Source organism: Octodon degus, unplaced genomic scaffold (genome assembly GCF_000260255.1).
Source record: "Octodon degus isolate 3935 unplaced genomic scaffold, OctDeg1.0 scaffold00050, whole genome shotgun sequence".
In the NCBI taxonomy this organism is placed as follows: domain Eukaryota; kingdom Metazoa; phylum Chordata; class Mammalia; order Rodentia; family Octodontidae; genus Octodon; species Octodon degus.
In genome coordinates, this window is record NW_004524626.1 from 584,130 (window position 1) to 593,946 (window position 9,817).

Here is a 9,817-nt window from a genome sequence, read left to right on the forward strand (position 1 = left end):
CAAGAGCTTCTCTGACTACCCACCTCTGGGTCGTTTCACTGTTCATGATATGAGACAGACAGTTGCTGTGGGTGTCATCAAAGCTGTGGACAAGAAGGCTGCTGGAGCTGGCAAGGTCACCACGTCTGCCCAAAAGCTTAGAAAGCTAAATGAATATTATCCCTGACACCTGCTACCCCAGTCTTAATCAGTGGTGGAAGACCAGTCTCAGAACTGTTTCTCCCAATTGGCCATTTAAGTTTAATAGTGAAAGACTGGTTAATGATAACAATGCATCGTAAAACCTTCAGCAGGAAAGGAGAATGTTTTGTGGACCCTGTGTGTGTGTGTGTGTGTGTGTGTGTGTGTTTAAGTTTTTAAGTTATTAGTTTTTAAATCAATACTTTTTAATGGAAACAATTTGACCAAAAATCTGTCACAGAATTTTGAGAACTATTAAAACAAAGTTTAAAAAAAAAGTCAAGTAGCCAACAAAGTTATAAAAAGGTGTTCAACATCACTAGCCTTTAGGAAAATGCAAGTCAAAAACCACAATAGGATATGTCACCCCATTTAACACAACTGTTATCAAAAAGACAAGAATAAATGCTGGTGAAGATGTGGAGATAGGAAATTCTTATACATTGTTGGTAGAAATGTAATTTAGTACAGACACCATGGAACCTGGTACTGTGATTCCTCAAAACACTAAAAACAAATCTATGCCATATTATATTAGTCTTTTCACTGCTAAGACAAAATTTCCAACACATACAATGTATAGCCTCTAGAAGGTTCACAGTTCCCAGTAGTTCATGGTTGGCCAGCTCGTTATCATGGGGCTGGGGATTTAGTGCAACAGTAGAACACCTGCCTAGCAAGCTGGAAGCCCTGGGATCAGCCCTCAGCACCAAAAACAAATTAAAAAAAAAAAGCCTCAATTAAGAAATGTTATGGTGGAGGAGGCCTGTTCAACCCATGACACCCAGGCAGCAGAGAAGGGTAGAGCCAAGGACAGGAAGACACTTCACCAGGATGTCCCTTCAGGGATCCATTCACGGTCAGGCCCCCTCACCTAACAGTAGATTCAGCTCTGAATCTGACAATGATGAGTACACCAATCAGTAAAGCACCACCATGATCCAATCATTTTTCAAAAAACTTGGAAGACATTTAGAGTTATTTCAAACTGGATATATATTCATAGGAAATTGTAGCAACATCTGTTGCAGTTTAGATCTAAAATATGCCCCAAAAGCCTCATATTCAGAGACAGGGCGTGGTAGGAAAGGGCAGGTCACAAGGGTATATTCTCATCCCATCTCCTTTCTCTTTGCTTTGTGGATGCCATGACATGGGCATCTTTCTCTGCCACGCTTTCCTGTCACGTAATTCCTGCCAACCATGGCGTGAACTCACTGAAACTGTGACCTACAATAAATCTCTATAAGTTGCAAATGATGGGTATTTTCTTCTAGCAACAGAAAAACACAATAAAACAGAAAACTGGTACCAGGAGTGGCTCAGATGCTGAGATTAAACATGACCATGTGGCTTTAAAGTCTTTGGAACTGCTCTGTGGAAGGAATTTGGAAAGATTTGAAGATGCCAGCTAGAAGCCTTAGAATGATGTAAACAGTGTTTGATGGGTGACTCTGGTCAGAATCAAAAGACTACAATGCTCGTAGGAAAATAGTACAGGCCAGGCTCAGGAACTTTCAAATTCAAACTGCATTGGCATTTAGTCTGTTACGCTCTTGCAGAAAAACTTTCTATATTTTGTTAATGTCCTGAAACTTTAAGGGAGACTAAAATTAAAGGCAGCAAAATAAGTGATTTGACACATAATGTTTCAAAGCATCCTAATATTCAGGCTCTAGCATGGATACTGCTGGCTGTTTCAAATCAAACTTATAGTGAAAATCAGAAGCAAACTACAGAACTGAATTATTTTATGCTTGCAGTTTCATCAGAAAGGAAGTCCCTGAAAAGTTGGGCAAAATGGAATGGTTGCTGTAAAGATTAGCACTAAAAACAAGCTTAGCATTTTACAACATAACAGCAGGAAAGATGGCTCAAAGGCCTATCAGGAACTGGCCAAACTCTATTCTTAACAGACTCAAAGATGCAAAACTGCAAAGCTTTTATTTGTGGAAAATATCCCTGGAATATCTACTCAAGAAAAGTTTCCTAGACAATTAGTTCTTTGGATTCATTTCACCATGTTCAGCCATCCAGGCACTCAGCACCACTACAAGGGCAGAGCAGAGGGTCTAGGCTATCAATCAAGCAAGTGGGGCACTCTGGCATCATCCATCTGGTACTTCTTGCACAGGCAGAAAGAATGTAAGAAGTAAGGTGCCACAGAGGCTTCCACCTCGATTTCATGATAAATGCTGGGAGGCCTGGCACTATGCCTCAGGGGGCAGTGTGAGGCTGTAAGAGTGGAGACCCAAAGAAACAGAAGATGCCAGAAACAGAATTGCTGCTAATGAGAACCACAAGCAACAAGTGGAGCCACCCAAAGAGACAGGGACCATGGGCAGCAACCATTGGGGCAGGGACAGCCAAGATCTTTGGAGTTGAGTCGCGTGTACTGAACAAAGAATTGCAAGATTTAACATTTGCCCACTGGGTTCTGCTCTCACTTTGGTCAAACTCTTCTACCCCTTTGTTGCTTCCTTCTGAAATGAGACTACTTACTGTGTGTCACTGTATGCTGCACGTATTTATCTTTCCTTTTTTATTTTTACAAGGGCTCACACAACTAAAGAGTTTGCCTTTAGTGTCAGAAGCGACTCTGGACTTGGAAGTTTTAGCAATGCTAGAACTGTTAAGACTTTGGTGTCTCTTAAGAGTAGGACTAACTGCATCTGCTTGACATGGAGATTGGTCTTCTGGGGTGAAATGGTACGGTTTAGATCTAAAACAATCCCACATTTGGAGTCAGAGCCTGGTTAAGGAGTAGGTTATTGGGCGCACAACTTGGAAGAATGCAGTCTTCTCCCTGGTTCCTCCTTTATCTCTTTGCTTCTTAATTGCGTCACAAGCAGCTTTTCTCCACTCTACCACTCTGCCATGTGCTTTCTGCCAACAACCATGCCCAAACCAGCTGATGCTATCTGCCAAAATAAACCTGTCCTCCCTTAAATTACAGATACTGGTGTTTTCTCACAGTGATGAGAAGGCTGAGAAATATGACATATCAGAGATCTACCTGCACATACATGATTAGTACTGCTCTCAGCATGCATAACAGCTCAGATGTAGAATCAGCCTAGATACCCACCAACAGATGAATAAAACAAATACAGAATATATATAGTAAAATAATATATATAGTCAAAAAAATAGAATGATGTTCTATCATTTGAAACAACAACCAAAAAAAAATGAAAGAAACTGGAGGATATTATGTTAAAGTAAGTCCTACACAGGCAAAAAATATATATTCTCTTTCATATGTGGAAAATCAAAAAGAAAAGTCAATATGAACGTAGAATAGAGATTGTTTAAGAGGCAGGAAACTTGCTTGTCCATAACAGGAGGATGGACAGAGGCAACACAACACAGAAATACTGAGTTCCAATATTGGGCCAGCCTGATAGCTCAGCAGACTAAAGCACCTGCTTAGGCAGAACGCAGTGGCCGAGATTTGATCCCCGCCCTTGGGGTGCCAGCACTTGGGAAGCTGAAAACAGGAGAAACACTACCAGTTCGATCTACATAGTGAGACCCTGTGAACACTGTAGATCCTGTAGGCCCTGTACTAAATACAGAAAAACAGAAAAAAGGAAAAAAAATAATATTTTATGGCACAATGGGGTACTTATAGCTCACAATAACCTATTATACATTTTACGAATAACTAGGAAGAGAATTTTGAAATATCCAGCCACAAATAATAAGACAGAGCTGTAATTACTAATTTATCAGTATACGTATTTCACAATATATACAAGTATTACATATGAATCAAACATTTTCAAATGTTCAAGGAAGGGACATGGTAGTTAGAGAACTACACTGATCTAGTCACTACACATCATATACATCTATCAAATTATTATCCCATAAATATGTTCCATTAAAATAATTTTCCCAATTTGACTTTTTTCATTTAAAAATAAAAAAGCCATAAAATCTGCTTCTACCTATCTGTAATATTTTTCTACCTCAAGATGGTATTGATAAAATTAATATGTAAAAGGTGTGTGCTTACATAAGTATTCAATATAATCTTAGGTAGAATCTAATGTTTTCTTTTCCGTGCTGCCCAGGCAGGGTCCATACGGCATTGTTCTTGATTCCCATCGTAACTTAATGGGAAACTTCACAATGTCCGGAGCCCTTGATGTCCTGCAAATGAAGGAGGAGGACATCCTCAAGTTCCTTGCTGCAGGAAGGTGCCACTTAGGTGGCACCAACCTGGATTTCCAGATGGAGCAGTATATCTATAAAAGGAAAAGTGATGGAATCTACATCATAAATCTGAGGCAGAATTGGGAGAAGCTCCTGGCAGCTCGAGCCATAGTGGCCATTGAAAACCCTGCTGACATCAGTCATATCCTCCAGGAGCACCGGCCAGCGGGCTGTGCTAAAGTTTGCTGCTGCCACTGGAGCTACTCCTATCGCTGGCCACTTCACTCCTGGAACCTTCACTAACCAGATCCAGGCAGCCTTCTGAGAGCCATGTCTTCTGGTGGTTACTGACCCTAGGGCTGACCACCAGCCCGTAACAGAGGCATCTTACGTCAATCTGCCAAACACTGCTCTGTGCAACACAGATTCTCCTCTTCGCTGTGTGGACATTGCCTTCCCGTGCAACAATAAGGGAGCTCACTCTGTGGGTCTGATGTGGTGGATGCTTGCCTGGAAAATGCTGCACATGCGTGGCACCATCTCCCGTGAACACCCATGGGAAGTCATTCCTGATCTCTATTTCTACCGGGATCCTGAAGAGATTGAAGAAGAAGAGCAGGTTGCTGCTGAAAAGGCTGTGACCAAGGAGGAATTTCAGGGAGAATGGACTGCACCAGCTCCAGAGTTCACTGCTGCTCAGCCTGAGGTCGCAGACTGGTCTGAGAACGTGCAGGTGCCCTCTGTGCCCATTCAGCAGTTTCCTACTGAAGACTGGAGTGCTGAGCTGGCCACAGAAGATTGGTCTGCAGCCCCCACCATGCAGGCCACTGAGTGGGCAGGAACCACCACCAAGAGGTCTTGAGCTGTTCTGCTGACGCTTAAGCAAAATGGGAATGAGGCTGATGAAAAATTAAGCAATTTCTAAGAAAAAAAAAAGAAACTAATGTTTTTCCATGTCATATATAAAGTAGGAGAAAAAACTTCAGTAAATATGTTAAAGTTTATTGGTTTGATTTATGCATGTTTTCAAAGGTGTCAGCATTAGATATAATATAGAAGGACAATTTTTCCTACCTACATTTACTGGTGAGCATGTTCATGTTCTTTCTGTATTGCAAAATCTATCAGCAAGAAAAATGAAGGAATAGGTAGCTGTTCTGTGTCTCATTTTCATGAGCAACCTGAGAATAATTATTTTTCTCAAAAGCAAGTGCATCAAATATAAGTCAAGTAAGATTCTTATATGAAAGATGGCTTCCTCTATACCAGAAGATTTTAACATTCTCATTGAGAACAAAAAGTTGAGCTGAGGGAAATCTCAGGACCATACCTACCCTGAGATTTTTAAGAAAATGTAAACAGTCATTTACAAACTGTGGCCTGGGGTTTGCACAAGTCTGTGTTTTAATAAAAAATGTTTTTGAAAGTAAGTTTTGTTACTTCAGATACACTCCTCCTATTATATGTTTTATATGCAGCCAGGGAAACCACTCGTGTCCAACCCATCGGCGGCAGATAGGACACGCCAGAAGCAGATCGTGATAACACTGTGTATCCTTTTCTTACCACAGAGACCACAGATAGCTGGGACCACTAGCAAACACGTCTTGTGTCACTCTGAAAGATCTGTAATGCGAAAAGGGACATGATTCTACAAATTACAACTGATAGATTTACCAATTCATAAAATGTTGATGTGACAGACAATGTACAACTACTTGCCTCTTAGGATTCACTGGAAACTAAGGTTCTTTTGGGTTAAGAATTCTAAGTAACAGATTCAACAAAAAAATTACTAGGAACAATAAGAGATACAATGCTACATGCAAATATAAAGTGTGATAAAATGTTTTTTAAGTTTATTATAATAAAGATGCATTGCCATTAATCCCCTTTATGTCAGTCTCACCTTATACCTTACACTTCAATCTCACTTTACACTTATCTCACCATTTTTGACACTTTCTGTAGAGCTTCTGTAGAGTGTCTTTTAATTGCATTTGAAATTCATGGCTGGCTGGATGTCTTATATTGATTCAAATGTTTTACAGTCATTTTGAATTTGGGGAAGAGCCAGAAGTTGTCTAGGATCAGATCCACTGACTCAGGAGGATGAGGACACACCATAATGTTTTCATGATCCTGGATTTTTCCATGGATAGTATTTGAAAACAGCATCCACCTTTGAGTATGGATCATATCTCATAAAGACAAAATAAAGACCAAAAAAAGGACTTCCTGGCCTGCTTCATAGAAGAGCAAGGTAGCCAGGTGTTATGGTATACACCTGCAAACCCAGCACTCAGGAGGCCGAGGCAGGAGGATCACCCAAGTTTAGGTCCAGTCTGGACTAGGCTACATAGTGAATTCAAGACCAGCCTGAACTACAGAGGGAGACCCTGTCTCAAAACAAATCAAAACCCAAAGAGAAGAAAGTGGCAAGAACAATAGTATGTTTGAAGTAAGAAGAAATATTCTGAATCTCTTACTATAATTTTTTAAATTTAAATAACCATATAGTTTGATTGCTCCTTATTTATAATAAATGTAAGATACATTTTGTTAAGAAAGCTCTAAGGAACATTACTATTTTATTAAAAGATAAGGATAAAGACTAATTTCTGTCCTAAAGTAAAACGGTTGTTCTGTAGTAAGAAGGAGAAAATACATAAGACAAAAACTAAATAGATATAAGAACGCTGTGAACTGAAAGTAATGGCAGCTACCAAGGAAACAGAAGATTTAAAGTTCAAGCCCATGCAGGGCACTCTGACGATACTCTGGCTCAGGGGATGGCTCAGTGCTGGAGTACTGGCTTAGATGGCACAAGGCCAGGTTCCACTTCCAGCTCAGGGGAAGGAGGAAGGACAGGTGGCAGCGACGGAGGAAATTGTAACCACTGGTAGAAAAGCAATCATGCAGAACGATCCGAGGACACTACTAGTAAGTTTTTAAAATCTGGGCATTAACGTGAAAGTACACTCATGCAAAAGAATTTTGTTCTCACCGATAAAATGTTTTCTCCAGAGCATTAGTCTGGTATGCAGCTTTCTATTCTCAGCTTTGAAGGCTTTTAATTATCATTCTCATTAAATGAGTAGTTTTCCACAATAACTTGTGATCCTATTTAACCAAATGTTTTAAATTTTTTGAGAACTTCCAAAATTAAATTCTTGGGGCTGGGGAGATAGCTCAGTGGCAAGTGCCTGCCTGGCAAGCAGAAGGACCCTGGTTCAATCCCTGGTACCATACTTTTTGCCAGCCCCAGAACCAAGTGCACCATGCCAGCCATAGAAATCGGGCATGGTGGCGTGCACCTGTAATCCCATAGCTGGGGAGGATGAAAACAGAAAGATCACTACGAGTCTGAGCTGTACAGTGAGACCCTGCACCAAATAAAGATTTTTTTAGAAAATTTGATAAAAAGAAATTCTTTCAACCTCAAACTAACTTTGGGAATTTCTAGACAGGCCCCTAAAATGTTTGTCCCCTGCCTTATAAAATAGAAGTATTAAGCTAACTAGGTTTACTTCAATGCTACATTTCATGAAAAGTATTTCCAAATGGTAATGCCGAGCCTTCCTAAAGGCATATGAATGTTACAGGTTTCATACGTTCTGTGAAATTCCTAGAACTATGAAAGTCCTACTATAAGGCTACCAATCATTGTTTCGGTTATCTTATAATGTTGTATGTCACAGAAACAACAACCCTTCCTTAGAAACTATATCACAATGAGCTTTCTTCACATCTATAACTAAAGCTATTTTTAAGTCTCATCATTACATGTAATTGTTCTACTGTAGTAAAGAGATACTGTTCTAAAAACCCATTACAAGCAGCTATAAACTTAGCACTTTAATCTTTGTGAAGATTAATAAAAAGGAGATGCTGGACAGGACCAAGTTTCTGATAGCATTAAGATGGTGCAATTGGATCAACTCAGGAAAAAATCCAAGAAGTTTAATGAAGAAACGGGTTAGTTTATAAAACTGCTAAACTAACCTCAAGCAGAACAAGAATTAACTGAATACCAAAGACATGCTTGGCCAGATGCCTCATAAAAGTCAGCTAGTACTGAACCTGTTAATAATGTACAGTTTCTGTAAAATTCATATGACCCAAGTCAAATCATCTATGATCAACAAATAGTGCTAAGCACCTGATTTGATTTAAAAAATTGATATTCTGAAAAGACATACATTTAATGATACATGTGGACTCGTGTAGGACTATACTTTTTTTTTTTTTTTTCTTTTTTGCGGAACCGGGGATTGAACTCAAGCCCTTGCACTTGCCAGGGAAGTGCTTATTCCACTGAGCCATCTCCCCGGCCCCAGGATTATACTTCTTGACTCAAATAGTTAAAATGATTCAAAATATGAAAAAAAAATACTAATGTGGTGATTATTAAATTGCTAAAATGGTTTACAACAATGATTATGGCCGGGAGGACAATAAACCCCCTACATTTCTAGCACCTGCTGGATCACTGCATTGCTTACAGACAGATTTTGCTGACTTACCACCCTCGATGGGATATCAAAATGTTCTTGTAATTGTATGTTCACAGAAAGGCCACTGTTGTAAATGTCACTAAAAGTTATCAGAAAATGTGTTTCCTTACGGAACATTCCTGAAGGAACTTCCAACTACAGGGGTGCTCATTAGACTAAACAAATAATAAAGCAGTTAAAGCAATAAAAATGACATGACCACTGTGATTATTCTGGATCTTTTGGGAAAGCTAGAAGACAAATGACATTTAAAAACAAACTGGCAAAGTTAGCTGAGTTACCAGATTGCTCAGTCAAAGGTATTACCACTGGTTCTCAGGACAATCAGACCCACTCCTACTGGAAAATACAAAGTCACCCCCGCCTTATGACACAGTTACTAGCAGACCCACATCCCAAGAGAACTCCATGTGTCTCCTGATCTTACGGACTATAACAAAACACACAAAAATGGCTTTAATACATATGGCAAAGATTATTTTCACCAGATTAAAAAAAAAAAAAAAAAAAGCCTTCCAGAGCCACTATTTATGGGAACTCAACCTTTCACAATCTATAGCCCACAGACTGGGTCTTTGGGAATTAACACTAGAGAAAGTCTGCCCTTAAAATCTTAGGAGGGACTGTATCATTCTTGCCACCCAATGCAGCAAAACCTCAGGTCCTCAACTGAACAGGGTCCTTTCTCACTCTTGGGACCATATGATATGAGACACATTATGGTAAAACCCATGAGGGAGGTTTATGTCCAGAAGTAGATGACATCCTAGAACAGCATTATTGAGGTTATGAATCCAGACTCCACTGTTACCATATTTCTGTTCTTTTCCTCCTTCACCTGTGCCTTCTTTCTGTGTGTACATGGCAAGGTAATGGGCTGCGGAGATGGCTCAGTGGAATAAGTGCTTCCCTGGCAAGTGCAAGGGCCCTAGTTCTAATCCCCGGTTCCACAAAAAAAA

At 39.8% G+C, this 9,817-nt stretch overlaps 1 protein-coding gene across 2 annotated transcripts in view; it reads right to left on the reverse strand.

Moving 5' to 3' along the window:
• Nucleotides 1-9,817, reverse strand: part of Sdhaf3 (succinate dehydrogenase complex assembly factor 3) — a 96,622-nt gene that overhangs the window by 26,234 nt on the left and 60,571 nt on the right. The window lies entirely within an intron of this gene.